We start from the raw sequence: 25,910 nt of genomic DNA, 5'->3' as shown, positions 1-25,910 counted from the left end.
GCTTCCCTGAACTCCTTTCCTAAAATATTTCCCCTCCAGCTAGTTAGTTATTTCTGTGCATTTATCACTATCTGGAATTTTGTAGGGATTTACTTATTTGTCTATTGTCTTTTTTTAAAAAATATTTATTTATTTGAAAGGCAGAGTTACAGACAGAGGAAGAGATAGAGAGAAAGGTCTTCTCTCCTCTGATTTTCTCCCCAAATGGCTGCAGCAGCCGGAGCTCAGCCATCCAAAGCCAGAAACCAGGAGCTTCTTCTGCGTCTCCTACGCGGGTGCAGGGACCCAAGCACTTGGGGCATCTTCTACTGCTTTCCCAGGTCACAAGCAGAGAGCTGGATCAGAAGTGGAGCAACCAGGATATGAGCCAGTACCCACATGGGATGCCAGCACTGTGGGTGGAGGCTTAGCCTACTATGCCATAATGTCTATTGTCTTGTTACATTAGCATATAAACTTTTGGAGAGCAAAGATTTTTGCCTGTTTGATTTGCTCTTTTGCATGAGAACTGGAGGTTTGCAAAGGAATATGGGGGTCCTGACTTACCATGGCCTTGTTTTGGGGCTTTTTGGTGGTATAATGCTTTACACACATTCTGTAGAAACTGTCCTTTGTGGTCTGAATTTTTATCTTTTCCCAGGATAGTGATATGCAGTACAATGCTGTCTGATGTGCTAGACAACAGCAGCAGCCACAGCTCCCAGTCTCAGTCTCTCTCTCTCTCTCTCTCGCTCTCGCTCTCTTGCTCTCTCATACCACACTCACACACACCCCACCCAGGTCCTGAGGGGAAGCAGTAGCTACTCTACAGTGTGCTGTGTTGCTATATTACAGTGTGTGGTAGGTATAGTAAATGCATTTTCCGCTTAGGATACTTTCAGCCCACAATGGAGTTTATCAAGATGTAACCCTGTCCTAAGTCAAGGAGACTGCATAGGGAAACCCTGTAGACAAAGTGAAGAGGGTCTAGGATATAACTCTAAGGAAAGTGAACTTCTAAGTGAATAATAAAGGGTGAACTCGTGCTGGAGACTAAAACAGAACTCCGATGCCATGGAAGGCAATGGAAGAAAGCATTTCAAGAAAGAGATTCCAGGGCCAGCATTGTGGCATAACAGGTTAAGCCACTGCCTGCAATACCAGCATCCGATGTGGGTGCCGGTTCGAATCCTGGTTGCTCCAATTCTGATCCAGCTCCCTGCTGATGCACCTAAGAAAGCAGTGGAAGATGACCCAAGTGCTTGGGCCTCTGCACCCACATGGGAGACCCAGATGAAGCTCCTGGCTCCTGGCTTCAGCCTGGCCCAGCCCTGGCCATTTCTACCCTTTGGTGGAGTAAACCAGTGGGTGGAAGATTGATTCATTCTCTCTCTCTCTCTCTCTCTCTCTCTGTAACTCTACCTTTCAAATAAATAAATATTAAAAAAACTAAAAAGCATAAAAAAAACCTGAGGTCCTGACAATAGTAGAAACTGCTGCTACTAGAAGATAATATAGGAAGTGTCCACTGGCTATGTTGATTTGGACAGTGTTGATAACACTGGAGAAAGTACATTCAATTGGAGTGACAAGGTGGAATCCAGAGTGGAGTAGACAGAAGCATGAGTGGAAGATGAGAAAGTGGAGGCCGTAGATACAAATGACTCAAATCCTATGTGAACTTTAGCAATGGGTGATCCAAGGATGTAGCTATAGAGTTGGATAGGTAGCTACAGAGGAATTGTTTTCCAAATGGAAGATAGCTGAGGTAATAGGCTGAGGCTGAAGAAGTGGAAGTTAGAAGGAGAGGGGCTGGCGCTGTAGTGTAACAGATAAAGCCACCATCTGCAGTGCCGGCATCCCATATAGGTGCTGGTTTGAGTCCCAGCTGCTCCACTTCCAATCCAGCTCTCTGCTATGGCCTGGGAAAGCAGTAGAAGATGGCACAAGTCCTTCCTTGGGCCCCTGCACCCAAATGGGAGACCCAGAAGAAGCTCCTGGCTTCGGATCAGTGTAGCTCCGGCCTTTGTGGCCAACTGGGGAGTGAACCAGTGGATGGAAGACCTCTCTCTCTCTCTGCCTCTCCTTCTCTCGCTGTGTAACCCTGACTTTCAAATAAATAAATAAATCTTTTAAAAAAAGAGAGAGAAGGAGAGATGTGGAAAGGAATGGATATTCACTGGATCGGTGAGAGGCAGGATGGAAGGGAATCAGAAGAGGATGGGCTTGAGATTGGAGCCATCACTTTCTTTATAATAGGAGAAAACGTAGGATATTGACTCAACACTTGCTGTTGGCAAACAACTAGGAACATAGTACCCATCCTCAGGAAGCTGCAGTCTGTTTGGAGTGGAAAAACATTGCAACAAAAAAGAATAATAACTCAGTGTGTGAGAAGCCTACAGGCAATGAATGCTACAGTATTTCAGAGCAGAGCAAGATTAACTCCTGATGCCATGATCAAGGAAGTGTTCATGAGAAGTGGCATTTGATTTGGGACTTGAAAGCAGAGTAGGATTTTACTAGCTGGAGATATAAGTGGTAAAAGAAAATAAAGGAAAAGAAAAGTACATTTCATGTAGCGGGACTGACATGAACAAAGGATTGAAGTACTATATTTCAATCAGTTTATCTTTCAGCAAGGAAACAGGGAATTAAAAAATTTTTGGTTTATGCTCAGACTTTCATAGTAGCCAGCAATTTAGAAGAAGAAAGAGACCTTAGAGGTTATCTTTCCAGATGTCCTTATTTTTTCCATGTATGAATACTGAGGAGCAGAGAGAGGGAAATTACTATTGAAAATCACAAAACACCTGATACGTGACAGTTGGGCTATGCCTTCCAAATGTGGGTTGCACAATAACATTATTGTACATGTTGTAAGGATAGATTATACTCAGTAAAACCACATCCACTTTTCTTGAGTTATATCAGAGGAGTGATGGAGTAGAGATTAGATGAATTGTTTATTTTAAAAAATATGGTTATGTAATTACAATAATGACAAACTTTTTTTTTTAAAGATCTTTTTATTTATTTGAAAGGCAGAGTGACACAGAAAGAGGGAGTGAGAGATCTTTCATTCACTGGTTCACTTTCCAAATGTCTGCAACAGCCAGGGCTGAGCAAGGCCAAAGCCAGGGGCCAAGATCTCCATTTGGGTCTCCCACGTGGGTGCAGGGGCCCAAGCAGTTGGGTCATTTTCTGTTGCTTTCCCAGGTACATCAGCAGGGATCTGGATTGGAAGTGAAGTAGCCAGGACTCGAACTCGCATATTGCAATATGGGATGCTGGCATCACAAGCAGCTTATTAGCCCACTGTGCCACAATACTGGTCCTGTAACAACCATTCTAACAGTTTTGCTGTGCAGACACTTCACTGAAACCTGTATTAACAAGAGAAGAGGACTGTTATTAGGAGACCAGCTGATGATTTCCTGCAATTCACCAACTCATCTTACCCTGTCTCCTATGTCTTGGCCAAATTAAGCCCCAACTGGCTAAAAGTGAATTTCAAAATAAATCAGTTAATTCAAAGTATGCATTTCTAAAAATGAAGATGGATGGATAATGAGAAGCTATTTGTTTCCTCTGACTGCTGTAATAAATGATCAAAGACTTAGTGGTTTAAACTAACACAAGTTTATTATCTTACAGTTTTGAAGATCAGAAGCCCAACACAGATCTCTGTGGCCTAAAAGCAAGGTGTTAGTAGGGCTGTGTTCCCGTCTGGAGGGTTTAGGGGAGGATGTGCTCCCTGTCTTTTCCAGCTTCTAAAAACTCTCCCCTTCCCGTGGCTAATGATCTGCTCTGCTCCCTCTTCACAGCCACCAACATTACACCTTGCTCGGAAATTTGATCTTTTGACAATAGCTGGAAAAGACTCTCTGCTTGTGATGAGACTGGACCCACCTGGGTAATCCAGGGTCCTCTCATCTCAGAGTTCTTATCCTTAAACACAGCCATGTCGTCCCCTACCTTCCCGAGGTAACAAATTCACAGCTTCTGGCATTAGGACATGGAGGCATTTAGGGACCATTATTTTGTCTACCACAAAGAAGAGGAAGAAAGTAAAGACATCTTATAGATGGTTAGAAATAATCTTATAGATTATTTAGGGAATATGATTTCTAGATAATTTAAAGAAAATGAGACTCAAGAGCAACTACAAATTCATTAAATCATATCTGTGTCATTTTCATTTTCTTTTTATTTATTTGAAAGGCAGAGTTATAGAGAGGTAGAGGCAGAGATAGAGAGAGAGAGAGAGAGAGAGAGAGAGAGAGGCAGGCTTCTATGTACTGGTTTATTCCCTAAATGGTCACAATGACTGGAACTAGGCTGATCTGAAGCTAGGAGCCAGAAGCTTTTCACTTCTGGGTCTCCCACTTGGGTGCAGAGGTCCAAGCACTTGGGCCACCTTCCACTGCTTTTCCAGGCCGGAGCAGATAGCTAGATCAGAAGTGGAGCAGGTACCCACATTGGACACCAGCACTGCAGGTGGCAGCTTTACCCACTTCGTCTACTGTGCCAGCCCCTTTTTTCTTATTTTAAGGGTTACTGGGCAGGGACCCAGGGGAGGAGGGTAAGGCCACTGCCTGCAGTGCTGGTATCCCATACAGGTGCCGGTTTGAGTCCTGGCTGCTCCACATCTGATCCAGCTCTCTGCTATGGCCTGGGAAAGCAGTAGAAGCAGTAGAAGGTGGCCCAAGTCCTTAGGCCCCTGCACCCATGTGATGCTCCTAGCTCCTGGCTCCTGGCTTTGGATCAGCCCAGCTCTAGCTATTGTGGCCTTTTGGGGAGTGAACCAGTAGATGGAAGACCTCTCTTTCTCTTATCTCTCTGTAACTCTGCCTTTCAAATAAATAAATCTTTTTTTTTTAAAGATAGCAAATAGATTTGAGGAATTCCAGAGATAAATTTGTCAGTCTGTTTTTTTTCTTAGGATGTTCTTGTAGAAAGATGAAGGAATGTGTACTAGATGTCAGTGCAGTACGCTCTGTTCACAACTCATTAAACAACTGATGAAAAGTGAAAATAGATGTGAACCTGGATGAAGGTCTCATGGTGTGTTACAAGGCGTTTGTCCTTGGTCCTTCTTGATTTGCAGCATTATCAAGTGACTTGGAGGGCGACTTTAAGGTCAGGTGCATCAAATCTACAGATGACACAACAGAATAATAATTTAGAGAAACCCCAGCAAGAGAAAATAAGGTGAAAGCACATGAACTTGCAATAGTAAACATGAAGTCTTAAATTTTGGAGACAATCAGTTAAATCAGGATGGATGATTTGGGATTTGGTGTCAATTATCTGAAAAAAAAAATTGGGGAGGGGGGCGCAGCATTTTAGTATAGTGTGTAAAACAGTTACTTGCAATGCTGACATCCCATGTGGGTGCCGATTCCTGTCTCCACTACTCCACGTCCAATCTAGCTCCCTGCTAATGTGCCTGGGAAGGCAGCAGAAGATGGTCTAAGTATTTGGGCCCCCATCCCAATGTTGGGAGACCCAGAAGATCCTGGCTCCTGGCTTTGGTCTTTCCCAGCTCTATGAAAGTGAACCAGTGGATGGAAGATCTTTTTCTCTCTTTGTCTCTTTCTCTCTGTAGCTCTGCCCTTCATATAAATAAAGTAAATCTTAATTTTTTAAATTGATATGTCTGTGAAAGTAGAAGCAATATTAAAAATATCAGCAATTTTTGAGTTTCTACGATGTACAGCCATTAGCTCAGTATCTGTGGGGTATTAGTTCCCAGACCCTCTAAGGATAACAAAGTCTGTGGACATGCAAATTTTTTATATAAAATGGTATAGTATTTGCATATAACATACACAAATCCTCCTGTATACATTAAATCATCTTTAGATATTACTTTTTTTTTTTGAGGCTAAAACACCTTTATGGTTATAAAACAAAAAAGTCTCAAGAGGAGAGACAGCTCAGATGCAACTGTCCTAGAAATACAAGGACTAACAAACAGCACCGGGTTTGTTGACTAACAGTAAGAGGTACCTTGAGTGCATGAAGGGAGAAGCCAAATTCAAAAGGATTAAGCGTTGGATGAAGAAAATGAAACACGCAGAAGTTCCATCAGACCCTTTCCCGCTTTGGTCTTGCTCCAGAAACACCGCAGTCATGGGGTCTGTTTTTGTTTTGTTTTGTTTTCGTGACACTCCAGATAGTGACTTGAATAATTAAGTCAAGCTCTCCTTGGAGTAGTGTCCTAGTGCCAGGCTAAAATCAGCTTGGTCGCTCCTGCGCGGTCAGCGCCCACTCCCAGCGCCTGGCTTGTCCCCGCCCCGCGCCGCACCTGGCCTGGATGTGGGAGGCGAAGGCAGTGAGCATCTCCTGAGCGGTGAGGTGGGCGCCGCGCATGATCAGGCGATGCCCGTCTCGGAAGAGCACGTCTACGCAGGGCTCGGAGCCACCATGCCTCACGTCCGCAACCACCGAGCAGATGAGATTGGTGGAGTGCACCTTCTCGCTGCTCACCGCCTGGAGGAAGGTCCTCGTCGACTCCACGTTCTGCTCGAAGGGGCAGAACTGAACACGGACCTCCTTCACCACACAGAGCCCGAGCCAAGCCAAGGCCGCCGCCATGGTGACCTCCGCCCCGGAAGGACTCGCGTGGCCGGTAGATATTACTTATAGTACCTTATATGATGTAAATGTTAGGTAAGTAGTTGCTTAGGGGATAATAAGATGGAAAAAAAGCTTGTCCTTATTCAATACAGATCAATTTGAAAAAATAAATTTTTGATCACCAGTTGATTGAATCCATGAATATGGAACCCACACATTCAAAGGGCCTACTGTGTCAGGTACTGCACTAAGGTCCTTTACATATGTCGTATGTTTTGTCCTCACAAGAAATACATAGGAAATAATGATTGCCTATCACAGATTAAGTTGGGGTTGAGAGACATGGAGCACCTTGCCCAAGACTACAACATCATCAGTCATTACAAACTTGGGTCTCACCTCAAAGACCACACTTGTAAATTCATAACCCAGGTGTTCACAGAGGTGTTTTCAGAAGGCCAGCAGTTGTAGCTGTAGCAGTACAAGCACAGTGTCCAGGTCATGGCAGAAAACTCCTGGGGCATATATTCCAGTAGTCTCCTCAGTTTAAGAGGGGCTTTAACAAACTTGAATGTGTGTAAGACCAAGGTCTTGACTGGCCTGGACACTTAAGGCATGAGGAGTAATTGAGTGAACTTAGGGTTGGGGTGGTTGGATTAAGGCATAATCATGCTCTAAAAATATTAAAGTTGGAACAGTATTTTCTCTTCTGGAAGCCATGTAGAGGTAGATTTTGGTCCAAGAGAACTTATAATAATGACCTGTATATGGAATCAGGTTGGGTGTAAGTTCCTAGGAAGTAGCAACTAAAGAGTTTTCATCTTTGTGTTTAAATGGTGCATAGTGCTCAATTTATATCTGCTGAATGCACGAACAAGTGACTTTGTTAGGGATGTTCTACAAGAAGTTATCAAACTGAGAACCAAATCAGAAGAGATGAAATTTAGGGTTATTCCCAAGTTTAGGCTTTTTCTTTGGTTTGATTTAGATTGTTAAGCAGATCAAACAATCTACAGCCTTGAGTTTGCTGCCTGTCTTTGTCTTGTTGACAAGTCAGTACACAGTTCTAATGGCCTGATTGACGCTGTTTTTTATGACCTGAACATCAACATCAAAAGTATTGCATTTTGCATGGTGAACAGGTCTCTTTCTAAACATGTTGACATTTTAATTGCTTTTGAGTGACCCCCAGTATGTTTTTTCCTGCATTCTTATAAGATTGATTGGCTAAATCATAGAAAAACAAATTAAGTTTGCAATCTAGCCACTTGATGTAAACAAGCTGGAAGCATAAGAGCCCTGAGGGGTTGCAGCTACTACATCAGTCAAGTGGAATTTGTTTAGAGAATTCATTTAAGAAGTGAGTCACAAACTGTGTGGCAGTGAAGATGACCAAGAGGGTGCAGGCACTGGAAGGAATACGACAGAATCGTGTCAGAGGGTAGCAGTGGCCTGTGCTATGACTAGAAGAACCTAAAGAAAGGCCAGTTTTAATGTATTTAAAATAATTTTGAGGCCATGTACATGTATACAAGAATCTCATCTTTACTATAACGCAGTATATGAATATAACTTTTTGTAGTCCCAGTGAAGCACACAGTTGAATTTCCTCTAATATTCCTGGATTTCTTTAATCTATTGTTGTGGAAATCTTTTCTTCTTCTTTTTAAAAATGTTTTTATTTATTTGAGACCCAGAGAGAGAGAGAGAGAGAGAGAGCTCCCACAATGGTCAGGGGGCTGAAGCTGGGATCCAGGAACACAGTGCATCTCTCCCATGTAGTGGCAGGAACCAAATCACTGCCTGCCAGAATGCACATTAGCACGATGCCAAAATCAGGATCCAGAGCCGGGAAGTCCAACGTAGGCATTCTGATATGGGATGCAGGTATCTACACCTGGCCCACCTTTGCTTTGTTTTGGTGCTCAGCTATTGGACCCAAGTGGCATCAATATCACTGAGTTGGCAAGAGTGCAGTCTTTTTATTTCTGTCTCCTACACACTGTTATTTTATATCCAGTTATTTGTAACTGCTGTCATTATGAGCCCTTATAAAGTTCAGTATAATATTAAACCATGTCAACATGGATACTCACTGTACAGTTATTTAGCCTTTTAGAAGGTGACTCTGGAATTTAATTTGCGGGGGAGTCTCAAGTTAATTTTCCATTACAGTCATTCTTGCAAATAATTGCTCACTCCTCTGTCTGAAATTTCCAAAGGATTATTCCTTTAGTTTTCAGAAAAGTCTGTTAATTTTGTATAGGTAATCTACTGATGCACTGGACTAGAGTTAGATTAGTTGGCCCATCTTCTCTTTTCTAGAATCCTTTTGTGGCACTCAGTATCAATTTAGGATATGGATGGCATCTTCAAGTGATAGAGAAGATATTAATAAAAGAGTTGTGTATTAAGTTTTAAGTATGTGTGGTTGAGGAAAAGCAAGAAGGATTGGTATAGAACCCCAGGCTAGTGGGGAGAAGGTAGTCACTGGAACCTGGAGGGGTAGTGTAGGAAGAGGGCTCCCTGAAAGTTGTTTTGCTAGAGGGGTGAAGCAGGGAGTGAGCTGGAGAAGAACTGTCTGGAAGTCACTCTCCTCTCTCCTTCTACTGCTGGTCTCTCACTTGAAATAAACCCAAGTAAAACCAGAGGGCAAGAAAGCCTGTTGGTGTAGTCCTTCATAGATTAGTCTCCTAGGGCAGGGTGGAGAATGGATCTGGAGGAGCAGAAGAAAGAGCTCTAGCACAATCTGCATCAAAGTTCGTGTCCCCAGGGCACAGAGATTAACCTCCTTTTAAGTCAGCTATTCCCCCTGGGTCATCTCTTTTATGGCTTTTACTTTTTCCTCATTCCAAGAGCTGATGTCCAGATAAGTCCACCTGGGCCTCCTGTAGGCACCTCGTGCTCAACATGCCCTAAGTCCTATTCATTTAATTGATAAGATCTAACTGATTAAAACGCATCAAATGTATGCCCTTTATACAACCTGCTCCTCCTCGGGTATTCTATATCTTTGTTAAGACATCACTGTGCTGGTGCCCAAGTCAGAAATCCAGGAACCATTCCATACCACAATCCCTTCCTTAACCCCAACATCAAATAGCCAATTCTGCTAAATTGATTTTCAAAGTATTTCTCCATCTAGCTTCTCTTTTCTCCATGTCTGCATTCACTTTTTTTTTTTTTTTTTTTTTTTAAGGGAAAGGGGTTTGGTGGGGGAAACCCGACAGACCTGAGGGAAGGGATGAAGAATGAAAAGAGAAAGAGAGGAGAGGTAAGAGAGAGAGGGAGAGAGAGCCACATGTTCAGGAACAGGTCCTGTTAACCTTTTGTCAGGGGGCTGACAGGGAAGTAGGAGCAGCAAATCCCATTAGGGTGGGGTTGGAGCTGACACCTGTGGTCACCTGACTTCCAGCAATGGCAGTGGGGGCTAGAGTTTAGGATGGTGTCCGGGGTATAGATCACGCCATAGATAAGACTGCACCATTTACTAACATTCCCTTCTTTTTTTTTTTTTATAAAGCAAGAGTTGTATGGGATTACATTAGCCCCAAAAGTCCAAGAGAGGTAGAGGGACAATGATCTGTCTTTAGAGCTACTTTCTGCTGACATGGGGTAATGACGTACTCTCTGCTGGCACGCGGTGATGTCTCAAGCCACTGTCTCCTTGATGGGAAATTGATTTTATCTCTATAGCAGTATTTGGTTGACCGCCTGGTTGGTGAAGGCCTTGCTTCACTCCATTATCAATGTAAGGCTGTCACAAAACACACCAAACACCGGAGTAAGGGAAAGGGTTTATTGGGAAAAACCCAGCAGACCAGAGGGAAGGGGTGAAGAAGGAAAAAGAGAGAAGGAGAGTGTAAGAGAGAGAGAGCGGGGAGGAGCTGAGAGAAAGAGAGGGAGGGAGAGAGAAAAGAGAGGGAGAGAGCCATGTGTTCAGGAACAGGTCCTTTGAAACTTTGCCGGGGGGCGGGCAGGGAAGCAGGAGCAGCGAATCCTATTAGGATGGGGGTGGAGCTTGACACCAGTGGTTGGCTCATGTGGCCACCTGGCTTCCAGCAATGGCGGCGGGGACTAGAGCCTAGGATGGTGTCAGGGTGTAGATCACGCCATAGATAAAACTGCGCCATTTTCCTAATAATCAATCCTGTAAATACTTAAACAGATATGGTAGTATAAAAGATAGGGTGTGAATAGCAACTAGTGGTCCTAAGAGTGGCATTAACCAAGTAATGAGAGGATTTCATAGAGGAGAGGAAATGAGGGGGGTCTCTGTACCTTTGTGAAGACTTTTTGATGGATGTGGTTTAAAGCTGACCCCAACCAAGACTCAGAGAAAGGACTATTTGTCTCTTGCGGGTAAAGGGGTTTGTCTGTAGAGAAAATCATGAACAATCACACAACATTAAATGGAGTAGAGGACTATCAATACACACAGGTCAGGAGTAGAGCCATTGAAGTCAGAGTAAAGGCTATGATTACAAAGGAATGAAGCCCCAAGTGGGCTAGATAGGATCTAGAACGGACTGAGTCATTACTGGAGGACCTAAGAAAGCTGCTGCCTAACACAAATAAGTTTTCCGATTGAGAGGCAAATAGAACCTGACAAAAGGGGCCTGATAACAATCAGGTGGGTTTTAAGGCCTTGCCAATCATGAAGCCCATACCTATGTATCTCTTCACATGGGGTACATCATAAAGGAGGTGTGAACCTCTTTGGGGAAGGCACCCAGTTGACTTCCATTACCTAGCTGGCCTGGGAGGAGAGCTGGCCAGGTAATCTGCATCCACTTTTCTGGTTTAGGTCATTGCTATTTCTCCAGCTTCACCTCATGCCAATCCCCAATTTACACTTTAAGCTCAGTTAGTACTACCCTGTTAGGGCTTCTCCATGCATACCTGATGCATGTGCTGTTTGCTTTTACTGTTCCCTCCTTCTAATTGCTTATCAACCTTCAAAAATCTTCTAAAAATCATCCACCCCAGGAAGACAACTTGAGCCTCATGGGCTTCTTTGATGTCTCCCTTCTCTCTTAGCTTTTCGCTTCATCTGAGTTTGCTTATTGTAGCTCTTCCTACGTGGTGTTGAAATTGTCGGCCAGTGCCGCAGCTCACTAGGCTAATCCTCCACCTTGTGGCGCCGGCACACCGGGTTCTAGTCCCGGTCGGGGCGCCGGATTCTGTCCCGGTTGCCCCTCTTCCAGGCCAGCTCTCTGCTGTGGCCAGGGAGTGCAGTGGACGATGGCCCAAGGGCTTGGGCCCTGCACCCCATGGGAGACCAGGAGAAGCACCTGGCTCCTGCCATCGGATCAGTGCGGTGCGCCGGCTGCAGTGTGCCGGCCATGGCGGCCATTGGAGGGTGAACCAACGGCAAAGGAAGACCTTTCTCTCTGTCTCTCTCTCTCTCTCACTGTCCACTCTGCCTGTCAAAAATAAAAAATAAATAAATAAATTGTCTTTCTACCTGGCTTATAATATAGATTGTCACAGGAGTTCAAGGACCACTCTGTGTTTTAGATTCCCCAGGAAGCTGATTCTCAGAGGTCTGTATTCAGAGTGGCCTTGGTTTCACACTTGTGGAATTGAGGAGAAGCAAGCAGACTGGGCTGAGGGAGAAGTCAAACCCTATGCAAACCCAACAACTGCCTCATCTGACAACCTGAAGAGCTCTCAGGCCAGAATGGCTTTTAGAGTTGTTCCAGACTGAGGTGAGATGGCCATGACTGCTTCTGCCAGTCACTGGGTATGGGCCACCCAGGAAGGGAGACGGCAGCTCTGCAGCTGAAGCAATAACTGAAGAGACTGACAGCTGGAGGCTGCCTGCTGACTGCCCCCCCCCCCCCCCCCCGCAGCTGGGATCAGGGCAGTGCATCGCAGTGTCTAACAAACTGTATATATTTTCTTTGCATTCCTAGGACTAACTATAGTGCATGGCACATAGGGAACCAAGATGAGGGTCTGTAGGACAGATTTGCTTGGTACAGAAGTATTTTGTTCATTCGCACAAAGTATTTTAAAAAGTTAGTTAACAACATTTAAGAAGTGGAAGATTTCTCATAAAAATCACCTTGGTTTCTAACTTTTCTTGGAAAAAAAAAAAAAAGATCTGGCAGGACTGGATCTCTTTCCCAGATACAGATTGTGAGCTGGGGTGGAGCAGTGGCTGTCTTCAGATAAACACACAACCTCCCTACTCCTGACACATGCAAACATTTGTGTTTCTTGAAGTCCTTTCAGGTAGCCACCTCTGTTAGTTATTAAGGAAGACTTTTTTGAACTTAGCAAAAATCAGTGTCAGTGCTATGCTTTGAAAATGGTTTGTCCCTACCAAAACTCACATTGAGACTTGGTGCCCCATGTGGCAGTGATGGGAGGTGGTGCCTGTAACAGATGATTAGGTTGTTAAAAAGGATTAATGCTTTTCTCAAGACAGTGAGCTCTTGCTCCTGTGGGACTAGACTGATTACCGGGAAAGGAGGTTATTATCAAATGAATTTTCTTCCCCTCTATTGGTGTGCTCTTCTCTTGCCTCCCCTCTCATAGTGTGATGAGTATCCCCTGCCCCTACCCCGACCCTGCCATGCATTTCTGTCACGTGATGCTGTCTGCTAGAAGATAGCAGGTGTCATGCCATACTCTTGGACTTTCTGAACCGTGAACTAAACAAATCTCTTTCCTTGGGACCGACACTGTGGCATAGCAGGAAAAGCCGCTGCCTGTGTTGCTGGCATCCCAAATGGGCGCCGGTTCGAGTCCTGGCTGCTCCACTTCTGATCCACCTCTCTGCTGTGGCCTGGGAAAGTGGTCCTCGGGTCTCTGCACCCATGTGGGAGACCTGGAAGAGGCTCCTGGCTCCTGGCTTCAGATCAGCACAGCTCCAGCCATTGGGGAGTGAGCCAGAGGATGGAAGACACCTCTCTCTCTCTGCCTCTTCTTCCCTCTGTGTAACTCTTTCAAATAAATAAATAAATAAATAAAATTAAAAAAAAAAAAGAACTCTCAGGCTTGAAAAAAAACCCTCTTTCCTTTACCAAGTGCCATCTCAGGTAATTTGTTACAGAAACACAAAATAATGACATTCTCAAGGAACATTCACATACACTGATTTATTTAATCCTTAGAGCGATCCTGAAAATCAGATATTATGATCACTCCCAGGCTGGCTTAGTGATTCCCCAAGGTCCCTGGCTAGCAGGTAGTGGGATCATGACTTAACATCAACCAGGGTCTGATTTTAAACCCCATAAGCTTCCCATCTTGAGACCTGAGGATCGAAGTGTCACTGCTGAGGACAATCAAGTGGACCTTGGTCTTAATTAGTCTAGGTTAGGTGGGAAGAAAAAACTTCTTAAGCCAAAAATACTCAGTGAAAAAAAACTGGAAGATTTCTGAGCTAGCAGCAAGACTAGAAAGTAGAACTAGTCTTTAAAGGACTTTTTTTTCCCTAGATGGTTTGAAAGGAGTAAAAACGATTAGAGCTGCAGCAGAGAGTGGGAGACAAGACGAAGTTGATGATTAAAGGGGAGAGCAGTGTAGGAAAATAGCAACATTTGATACACAGCCACACATATACTGAAAATGTGTCAATAGCGCGAGGTCATTGTTAACTGCCAAGAATGAGACTGAAATAGATTGTTAAATGAGACAGCATTGCTGAAGTGAGTGTTTGCCTGCCTCAAAAGGACAAAATTCTGAGACAATATAAAAGAAAATTTATCCAATTGACTATAAAATGGAAATATGATGGCTCTAGTGCCAAATATGGATTAGAACTTTTTCACTACACTAAACAACTCCTTGAAAGACTTTGTAAATAATAGTTTTCTTTATATAATTTAAATAAAGGAATTTTTAAAAAAGAATTTGCTTTCTATTAAAAAGGTGGGAGTTAAAGTTATTGACTTCATCACTAAAACATTTTAATTTTTATGATTACAGAATACTTATGTCATATAGGAAAGGTAAAGCCATATGGCTATAGAGATGAAGAATGTAAAATATGAACAATGTGGTGGGTGTTTGTGTCTCAAATCCAAGTGCCTGTGTTTGAGTTTCAGCTCCAGCTCCCGACGCCAGCTTCCTGCTACTGCAGATCCTCAGGGGCAGTGGTGGTGGCTGAAGTAATTGAGTTCCTGCCACCCACATGGGACACCTGGATTGCATTCCCCACTCCTGGCTTTGTCCAGCCCAGCCAATTGCTGTCGCAAGCATTTAGGGAGCCAACCAATTGATGAGAGCTCACCTTCTCCCTCCCTCTCTCTTCCTCTCTCTCTGCCTCTCAAATAAGTAAATAAAAACTTTAAAAAATGTAAATATATACAAGTATAATTTTCATTACATTGTATAAATCATATAATGAAATCCCAATAGTGACTGTAATTTACAGTCATTCAAAAATTTTTAAACATATTTATTTATTTGAAAGGCTGAGTGACAGAGACAGAGACAGAGTGCTGGCTCACTCCTTACATGCCCACAACAGCTGGGACTGGCCAGGTTGAAGCTAGGAGCCAGGGTGGCAGGAACCCAAGCACTTGGGCCACCATCTTCTGGGAGTTGAATCAGAGCCAGAAGACCCAACTGTGTTATGGAGTGCAGCTCATACAAGCAGAGGCTCAAACACACTGCACTACAATTCCTGTCCATGTACAGACTTTTTTTAAAGACAGAATTAATGAACATTAGGGTTTTTTTTTTTTTAAGATTTATTTATTTATTTGATTGGTCAATAACAGAGTGAGAGAGATCTTCCATTTGCTGGTTCGCTCCCCAAATGGCTATAATGGGTGGATCTGAGCTTTTGGTTCTCCCAGGCAGCTACAGGGGCCCAAGTACTTAGGCCATCTTCTTCTAGTGCTTTCCCAGGCCATAGAAGAGAGCTGGATCAGAAAGGAACATCCAGGACGTGAACCAGCACCCAAATGGAATGCTGGCAGCACAGGTGGAGGCTTAGCCTACTATGCCACAGCACCAGCCCCAGAACATTAGCTTTTGAGAGCACGATTAATGAAACTGGAGTTTTTGGTTGATGAAGTTATAGCTAGTAAATGGAAAATTATCAGTAGCAACTTCCTTAGGTTTCATTAATTGGTATGAATAGGCTATACTTGGATCATCTTTTACTGCAGTGTCATCTGTCTATCTACCAATATATCTAGATTTTGGGAATACATAATGTTATGGACTGAATTCCATCTCCACTTCCCCTGATTCTTATGTTGAAGTCCAAATTCCTAGTGTGACTGTACTTGCAGACAGGGTCTTTGAGAGAGTAATTAAGGTTAGATAAGGTCATAAAGGTAGGACTCTGATCCCATAGGATTGGCAGCCTTAGAAATAAGAGAAAGAGACACCGGGTTCACACTCTGCTTGTACACACATGCACACAAAGGAAAAACCAAGTAAGAAAGTGATAGGAAAGCAGCCATATGCAAGCCAGGTAGAGAGGGTTACCCTGAAACCACCCAACTGGCACCTGGGTCTTGGACTTCTGGCCTCTAGAACTGCTGTGTAAGTCACCAGTCTCGGATGTTTTGTTATGGCATCCTGAAAAGGCAAAGACACATACATGGTATAGTGAAAGTGGAATGACATATGTGCGTGATAAAACAGCCAGTTTAAGATGAGGCTTATTTCTGTAGTTGAGAGGGAAATAAAAAGATGAGAGCACATGGGGATCCAAAATATTTCAAAGTTTTAAAAATAGACAAGATTCAGTTTCTACTAAAATCCTTATTTAAATTGTTTATGTCTTGAGAGGCAGCAAGAGAAATGCAAAGAGAGAGCTCCCATCTGCTGTTTCACTCCCCACATGCCTGCAATGGCCAGGGGTGGGCTAGGCTGAAAAAAGGAACTGGGGACTCAATTCAGGTCTCCCACGAGGGTGGCAGGAACCCGGGTGTCACATTAGCTGCAAGCTGGAATCAGGATCCAGAGGTAAGTGTTGAATTCATGCACTCTGATGTGGGACATGTGCATCTTAACAGCTAGGCCAAATGCCTTCCCCTAAATCCTTATTTAAAAACAAGACAAGACACACTTTGGCTGCTGTGTGAGACATGATATGAATGAAATCGAGTGGAAGAAGAGACCAATTAGGAAACTGTGACTTTCCAACAAGCAAGAAATTGTGGTGGCTGGACTAGGGTACCAAGAATTTATTGGAAAGAATAAGATACATTTTCAGATAGAGCTGGTTGCTGATGAACAGAACACTGGGCATGAGAGCAAGAGAAAAGTAAAAAGTGACACCAATGTTTTGGACAGGAACAACTGGTTGCATGGTAATTGAGACACAGAGCCTTTAGGGCTTTTGGTCACAAATTCCTGGGGGAAGGGAATGCTGGTTTTCCAAGGTTTTTGGAGGGAGAAAGAAAGCTAAAAATAGATGTTCTCAAAAAATGAAAAAGAGAGACTTGTCAAATGAAATTCATTTATTTGTAAAGAGTATTTACTGATTTTTCTACTAATATTGAACATCAGTGAGCCTTGGGTTTCTCTTCCTAGCAGGAAACCAGCTCTTTGGGGTTGTTAATTCAATACTGGTTGCACTATTATGGTTGCTAATTGGTAATGCTGGGGAGATGATGGGCCTTCTGTGCTGTGAAAGTTAAGGAGCCTGCTGTCTATTCTTAACCAGAGGTGGAATGCACAAATACCTTTGAGTAAGACCAGGTTTTTCCTAATGAACTACCTCTGGGTTTCTTTCTTTTTCTAAGCATTTGTTGGCATTTATGGAACCTCTCTCCATGTGGTTTCAAGCCACCAGGACGCAGCCCCAAAACTTCACAACCAAGCTCTTCTGCTGAAGAACTTGGCCCGCATGATGATAGCTGCTCTGGAATCTTCCCCTGCCCCATCTGACCAAAGCATTGATGGGAGCAGGCCCAGTCCTGCTCTGGGTGTTAACACGGTGATGCAGGTATTTCTTTGATACAGTGTGCTCATGTCTTTTGGGTATCTACCCAGAAGTGGGATTGCTGGCTCACATTTCTAGTTTTTAAAGAAATCTCCACACTGTTTTCCACAGCAGCTACATTGATTTACTTTCCCACCCAACAGTGTATAAGTATTCCTCTTTCTCCAGTCCTCTCCAGCATTTATTACTCTCTGTGTTTTGTATTTCAGTCATTCTGACAGGGATGAGGTGATATCTCATTGTGGTTTTGATTTGCATTTCCCTATTGGCTAGTGATGTTCAGCATATGTGCATATATTTATTGGCTGTTTGTATTTCTTCTTCTGAGAGCTGTCTGTTGAAGTCCTTTACCCATTTCTTAACTGGATTGGTTGTTTTTGCTGTTGAGTTTTTTAATTTGCGATATATTTGGAATATTAATCCTCTGTCAGATAGGTAGCTTACAAATTTTTTTTCCCATTCTGTTGACTGTCTCTTCACTCTATTTTTTTTAAAGATTATTTATTTATTTATTTAACAGGTAGAGTTACAGACAGTGAGAGAGAGGAAGACAGAGAGAAAGGTCTTCCTTCCGTTGGTTCACTCCCCAAATGGCCGCAATGGCCAGAGTTGTACCCATCTGAAGCCAGGGGCCAGGTGCTTCTTCCTGGTCTCCCATGTTGGTGCAGGGGCCCAAGCACTTGGGCCATCCTCCACTGCCTTCCCGGGCCACAGCAGAGAGCTGGACTGGAAGAGGAGCAACTGGGACTAGAACCGGCGCCCATATGGGAGGATGGTGCCGCAGGCAGAGGATTAACTTAGTGCGCCACAGTGCCAGCCCCCTCTTCATTCTATTGATCATTTCCTTTGTTCTGCAAAAGCTTCTGAGTTTGATACAGTCCTATTTGTTTAGTTTCACTTTTGTTGCCTGTGCTTTGGGGGTCTTGTCCAAGAAGTCATCTCTACACCAATGTCTTGGAGTGTTTTTGCTATGTTTTCTTTCAGCAACTTCATAGTCTCAAGTCTTAAATTTAGGTCTTTGGTCCATCTACAGTTGATTTTTGTATATGGTAGGAGGTTTGGATTTCATTTCATTCTTCTATATACATATATCCAGTTTTGCTAGCACCATTTGCTGAAGAGATTTTCCTTAATCCACGGTATTGTCAAAAATCAGTTGGCTGGGGCCAGCACTGTGGCATAGCAGGTAAAGCTGCTGCCTGCAGCACCAGCATCCTATATGGGCACTGGTTCAAATCCCAACTGCTCTAATTCTGATCTAGCTCCCTGCTAATGCACCTGAGAAAGCAGTGGGAGATGGCCCAAGTGCTTGGGCCTCTGCACCCACATGAGAGACCATGATGAAGCTTCTGACTCCTGGAGCCTGGCCATTGTGGCTATTTGGGGGTGAATCAGCAGATAGAAGGCCTCTCTCTTTCTTTCTGTCTCTGTCCCTCTGCCTCTCCCTCTCCCTCTCTGTGCCTCATTCAAATGAATAAATAAATCTAAAAAAAAAAATTCAGTTGCCTGTATGTATATGGATTAACTTCTGGATTTTCTATTCTGTTCCATTGATCTAAGTATTATTTTCATTTTTTAAAAGATTTATTTATTTATTTGAAAGTCAGAGTTACACAGAGACAGGAGAGGGAAGGAGGGAGAGAGAGAGAGAGAGAGAGAGGTCTTCCATCCAATGATTCACTCCCCAATTGGCCGCAATAGCTGGAGCTGCTCCGATCCGAAGCCAGGAGCCAGGTGCTTCTTCCGGGTCTCCCACGTGGGTGCAGTGGCCCAAGGACTGGGACGTCTTCTACTGCTTTCCCAGGCCATAGCAGAGAGCTGGATTGGAAATGGAGCAGCGGGGACTAGAACCAGCGCCCAGATGGGATGCCGGTGCCTCAGGCCAGGGTGTTAACCTGCTGTGCCACAGTGCAGACCTCTCTAATATGCTTTCAAGTCCAGGTATTGTTGGGATGCCAGCATAGCAGGTGGCAGCTTTACCCACTATGCTGGCCCTGTCATGTGTTTTCATGTTTCATATCTTTTTTCTGCAGTCAGGTATTGTGATACCTCTTGATTTTTCTTACAAAGGATCACTTTAGCTATTATGGGTCTTTTGTGATTCTGTATGAATTTGGGGATTATTTTTTTCTAATTCTGTAAATAATGTCATTGGTATTTTGATAGAGATTGCAAGAATCTGCAGATTGTTTTAGGTAGTATAGACATTTTAATGATTTTGATTCTTCTAATCCATGAGGATTTTTTTTGTGTCCTTGATGATTCTATGTTTGAAAATTTTCACTATGAGATCTTTTACTTCTTTGGTTAAATTTATTTATAAATATTTTAATTTTTGGTGTTTTTTGCAAGTAGGATTTCTTTCTTGATTTCTCTTCAGTGAGTTTTGTAGAGTTCAGTAGTAAAGCAATCAGGCCCCAGCCTTCTCCTTGATGGAAGACTTTTATTACTGTTTGAACCTCATTGCTTGTTATTGGTCTGTTTAGATTGTGTATATCTTCTTGAGTTAGACTTGGCAGGTTATATTAATCCAGGAATTTATCCTTTTCTTTGAAGTTTTCCAGTTTATTAGCATATAGTTCTTCATAATAGTTTCTTATGATCTTTTGTATTTCAGTAGTGTCAGTATTTTAGTAGTCTCCTTTTTCATCTCTAATTTTATTTATTTGAGTATTCTCTCTTTTTTCTTTGTTATGCTAGCTAGAGTTTATCTATTTTCTTTATCATCTCAAAAAACCAACTTTTTGTTTTGTTGCTCTTTTTTTGTTTCATTTGCTTTTATTTCTGCTCTGATCCTTATTATTTCTCACCTCCTGCTGATTGGGGGTTTGACTTCTTATGTTTCTTTTTTTTTTAAAGATACATTTATTTAAGAAGCAGAGTCACAGAGAAGCAGAGGCAGAGGCAGAGAGAGAAGAGAGGTCTACCCATCTGCTGGTTCACTCCCCAGATGGCTGTAACAGATGGAGCTGAGTTGATCTGAAGCCAGGAATCTGGAGGTTTTTCTGGTCTCCCATGTGGGTGCAGGGGCCCAGGAAATTGGGTCATATTCTGCTGCTTTCCCAGGCTATAGCAGAGAGTTTGATTGGAAGTGGAGCAGCCAGGATTTGAACCGGTTCCCATATGGGAATCATTTAACCTCTATGCCACAGGCTGGCCTCTCTTCTTGTTTTTCTAAGTCTTTGAGATGATGCATCATTAGGTCTTTAATTTAGATATTTTTCTTTTTTTAAAGGTAAGCACTTAATGCTACAAACTTCCCTTTTAATACTGCTTTTGCTGTATCCCATAGGTTTTGATATGTTGTGTTTTCATTATTAGGTCTTTAATTTAGGCATTTTTCTTTTTTAAAGGTAAGCACTTAATGCTACAAACTTCCTTTTAATACTGCTTTTGCTGTATCCCATAGGTTTTGATATGTTGTGTTTTCATTTTCATTGATTTCAAGAATGTTGTTTTCCTTTTTTCTTTCAAAGATTTTATTTATTTATCTGAGAGGTATAATTACAGACAGAGAGAGGGAAAGACAGAGAGTAAGGTCTTCCATCTGCTGGTTCACTCCCCAAATGGCTGCATTGGCAGGAGCTGGGCTGATGAAGCCAAGAGCCAGGAGCTTCTTTTGGGTCTCCCATGCGGTTGCAGGAGCATAAGCACTTGGGCCATCCTTGACAGCTTTCCCAGGCCATAAGCAGAGAGCTGGATCAGAAAGAGGAGCAGCCAGGACACGAACCGGTGCCCCTGTGGGGTGCCGGTGTTGCAGGTGGAGGCTTAGCCCACTATACCACAGCGCCAGCCCCTGATTTTCTTTTTTACTTTCTTCAATGACCGATTGGTCATTCGGTAGCATATTATTTAATATCCAAGTACTTATGAGTGTTCTGTCATTCTTCTTGTTGTTGATTTCTATTTTTATTTCTTTACAGTGTGAGAAAATACATAAATTTATTGACAGTTGATTTGTGGCCTAATATGTGGTCTCTCCTAGGAAATGTTCCATTTGCTGATGAGAAGACTATGTTTTCTGTAGGTTATTGGGTGAAATGTCTTGTAAATGTCTGTTAGGTCTATTTGCTCAGTAGTGTTTCAACTCCAATGTTTCTTTATTGATTTTCTGTTTGAATGATCTTTCCATTGATGAGAGTGGCATGTTGACGTCATTCACAGTTATTGTTTTGGAGTCTATCTCTCCCTTTAGGTCTAAAAGTATTTGCTGTATACATCTGGCTAATCTTGTGTTGGGTGCATATATACTTACTGTTATATCTTCTTGCTGAATTGAATCTTTTGTCAAAATATAATGGCCTTCTTTATCTCCTTTTACAGTTTTTGATTGAAAGTCTGTTTTATCTGATATCAGGATAGCTAGTCCTGCTCTATTTTTTGGTTTCCATTTCCTACTGTATCTTTTTCCAGCCCTTAACTTTCAGTCTGTGTGCATCTTTGTTTGCAAAGTGAGTTTCTTGTAGGTAGCATATAGGGGGTTGTGGTTCTTTACCCATTCAGCCAATCTAAATCTGGAGAATTTAATCCATTTGCATTCAAGGTTAGTATTGATAAATAAGAGCTAAGGCCTGCCAATTTGTTGATTGAATAATGATTCTACTTGCTCTGGTAGCTATCATTTTTTTTTTTTAAGATTTATTTATTTATTTGAAAGAGTTACACAGAGAGAGGAGAGACAGAGACACAGAGAGAAAGGTCCTCCATCCACTGGTTCACTCCCCAGTTGGCCACAATGGTCAGAGCTGTGCCAATCCCAAGCCAGGAGTTTATTCCAGGTCTCCCACATGGGTGCAGAGGCCCAAGCATTTGGGCCATCTTCTGCTTTCCCAGGCCATAGTAGAGAGCTGGATCAGAAGCGGAGCAGCCAGGAATCGAACCGGTGCCCATATGGGATGCCAGCACTGCAGGCGGCAGCTTTACCAGCTATGCTGGCCCAGTCATGTGTTTTTATGTTTGCTCCTCATGCAGGATGACCTTCATAATTTCTTGTAAGGCTGGTCTGGTGGTGGTAAATTCTCTTATTTTGGCTTATCTGGAAAATACTCCATTTCTCCTTCACTTTCAAATGATAACTTCACTTGACATACTATTCTTGGTTGGAATTTTTTTTCTTTTAATCCTTTACTATATCATCCCACTGTCTTCTGGCCTGTAAGGTTTCTGCTGAGAAATTCCAGTTAATCTAATTGGTTTTCCCATATATGTAACTTGATGCTTTTTTCTTGCTTTCTTTAGGATTCTCTCCTTGTCTTTAACTTTTGACAATTTGACTGCAATATACTTTGTAGAGATCTTTTTTGGTTAAGTCTACTTGGGGTTCTTTGAGTTTCTCGTATTTGGATGTGCATGTCTCTATCAAGACCTGGGAATATTTCAATTATTATTTCATTTAGCAGGTTCTCAATGCCTTTTTACTTCTCTTCTCCTTCAGGAGTACGTATAATATGGATATTTGTTCATTTAATCATATTCCATGTTTCATTTAGATTTTCTCTATTCTTTTTAATTATTTTCTCTTTATTGTTGTCTTCTTTGATTATTTCAAAATTCTTGTCCTCAAGGTCAGAAATTCTTTTCCTCCACTTGGTCTATTCTACTATTAAAGCTCTTAATCAAATTATTTTACTGATTGAAGATTTCATCTCCAAAATTTCTACTTGGTTCTTTTTCATTAGTTCTATCTTCTTAGTAATATCTTCATTCATGTCACTCATTGGTTTCTTCATTTCTTTAATCTGTCTATCTGTATTCTCTTGAAACTTGTCGAGTTCCCTCACATCATTATTTTGAATTCTATATATGTTATTTCATAGAATTTCTTCAGTTCAGCCTCTAACTCTGGAAGATTAGTGTGCTCTTTTGGAGGTTTCCTGCTACCTTGCTTCTAAATGACTCTTGTGTCCCTACATTGATATCTGCCCATCTGGTGTATTTGTCTCTTCTTCATGGAGTAGTTTTTATTGGAAAAGCCTGAGTGATGCTGTGGCTCCAGGACGATGTGATAAGGATGGACCCTTCTGCAGGTCCAGCTGGGAGAGTATAGCTGGTACTGTGGCTAATATTAGCAACAGCCCTACTCCTGTTCTAGTCCCACACTGTGACTACCACTTGTATAGGAGATTTTACTCTGGAGAGTATGAGTCCAGAGACTGGGTTGATCCAGTGTCACTGAGAAATTTAGAATGCATTGTTCCAGTCCTGGTGTTGCAGGGCATATTGGGCTCATTATCCAGATCTCTCAGGCTGGGAGCAGAATTTTTTTTTTATGGGCTGCTTCTGATGTTAGCCCCCAGAAGCTAAGGTTCATCCCACTGTTTCAGGTGGTCTGCGTGTGCAAAGCTCTAGGGCTACTGGCCCAAAACTCCCACAATTGCAGGTTGCGTTGGGTCTGTCCTTTGCCCACACATTGTCCTGATTCTGACTGTGATGCTGGTAGGAAACAGAGGCATGCTGTGTGACTTTTCATTAGAGTATGGCGTTCTGTGGGAGTGGGGAAGGGGAAGGAAGCACTGTGGCTTCCCTGCTCCAAGCCTGACACTTGCTTAGATCCTAGTCCGCTCCCCAGGCTGAAGTAAAACTCAATGGGTGACTGTGGAATCCTTTCCTGGGAGTGGCAGGGCACGTGGCAGTTTGTTCCCACCTTGACGTGGTAAGATGGTGGCTCATAGCCAGCAGCTGGCTGGGTTGTGTGGCTGGCTGTAGTGATGGCTCTGTCTTCCCTCCCTTTGTCCAATGGCATTTTTTTTTTTTCACTGAAAACTTCTGTCAGCCAGACCCCTGGAAATGTGGTCCTTCCTTTGTTCTTTTTGTGTCCCAGAACAGCTGAAGTCAATGTGACGTTGCACTATTCAGTCATCTTGGAGGCCTTCCTATGCTTGGATTTCTAACTTTTTGCATCAAAATAAACTTGTGCTTTAATACCATTTCCCACAAACTTTTAAAAGTATAATCTGTTTGCTATCTCTGACACAAATAAATAATTGTATCCAGGAAAATTTTAAAGTGAATGTATCCTACTTTAAGAAAGACTAAAAAACAACTGAAAGTGCTTGCTGATCTCTGGACTGGAGTGCGCTGTTCTAAGCGTGAGATTTTACTGCCTGAACGCATCATCATCTGGCAGCCTCATGAGCTGTGGTGGCAGTTTATTTATTTTTTTTTAAAGATTTTATTTATTTATTTGAGAGGTAGAATTACAGACAGTGAGAGGGAGAGACAGAGAGAAATGTCTTCCTTCCGTTGGTTCACTCCCCAAATGGCCACAACGGCTGGAGCTGTGCTGATCCGGAGCCAGGAGCCAGCAGCCTCTTCCCAGTCTCCCACGTGGGTGCAGGGGCCCAAGCACTTGAGCCATCCTCCACTACTTTCCCAGGCCATAGCAGAGAGCTGGCCTGGAAGCAGGGCAGCCAGAACTAGAACCAGTGCCTGTATGGGATGCTGGCACCACAGGTGGAGGATTAACCTACTGTGCCATGGCTCCGGTCCCTGTGGTGGCAGTTTAGAGATGGTACTCATTGTGAGCAGTGTTCTTTACAGGGTACAGCAGCACTGTCTGGAAAGGAGTTCTTGATGTTATCTGTGTTAAGGTCTCACTGCCAGGGAAAAACCAGCCAAAGACAGCAGCTGAATAGGGCTGGAACACAGGGTCAGTGTCACTGCATTTGGGAGTGCTCTCCTGCTTCCTTTGCCTGGAGGGCAGTGAAAATTATATAATCTCAACAGTTTGAGCCACATTGATTGTGTCTCACAGGAAAACCTTGCAAACACACCCACACACAGATTAGAAGGGTGTTTCATAAGAATTTTCATTTAACAGCTTATTGTTGCTGGAGATCAACAATAGCTCTTATGAGAAGTTACCAATAACAGTAAGCTAAAAGTTAGGAACAGACCCATTATTTCAGTCCTATATGTAAGAACCAACAAAATTTCATTGAGACAAACAATAGATAGTTAAAGGCTGTCGAAGCCTTTAATTATATATATATATATAATATATACACATATATATGATTAATATACATATATATGAGATATATATATATACATATATATGATTAATTCTCTGGAATTATGCAACAGATACTGGCTCAAAACAATTCTTTTGAATCAAAGCAGTGATTCTGTTCTAGCTACCTGCTCTGTTACCTTTGTTCTAGCTGAAATATAATATTCTTTATTTCAAGATACACATTTTATTTATCTGAAATTGGACTTTGTATTGTCAAATTTTTGCTACTATAATGAAATATCAGAGGCAACCAACTTTATAAATGAAAAGGTTATTTAGCTCACAGTTTTGGAGATTCAAGTCCAAAGACCAGAAGCGCCACCTGTTAGGCCTCTGATGAGGGAGGTGGCTGACAATGGTAGGGCATGTGTAGAGGAAGGATCACATGGCCAGCCTCAGCCTCAGCCTCAG

General features: G+C 42.7%; 1 protein-coding gene and 1 pseudogene across 3 annotated transcripts in view; one reads left to right on the top strand and one right to left on the bottom strand.

The window, feature by feature from the left end:
- Positions 1-25,910, top strand: part of LOC100355171 (uncharacterized) — a 191,559-nt gene that overhangs the window by 92,167 nt on the left and 73,482 nt on the right. The gene's annotated exons all lie outside the window — the stretch shown is intronic.
- LOC100349806 (large ribosomal subunit protein mL53 pseudogene) lies at positions 6,231-6,602 on the bottom strand (annotated as a pseudogene).

Source organism: Oryctolagus cuniculus, chromosome 1 (assembly GCF_964237555.1).
Source record: "Oryctolagus cuniculus chromosome 1, mOryCun1.1, whole genome shotgun sequence".
NCBI classification, from domain to species: Eukaryota; Metazoa; Chordata; class Mammalia; order Lagomorpha; family Leporidae; genus Oryctolagus; species Oryctolagus cuniculus.
This window is presented reverse-complemented; position numbering and strand designations above follow the sequence as displayed.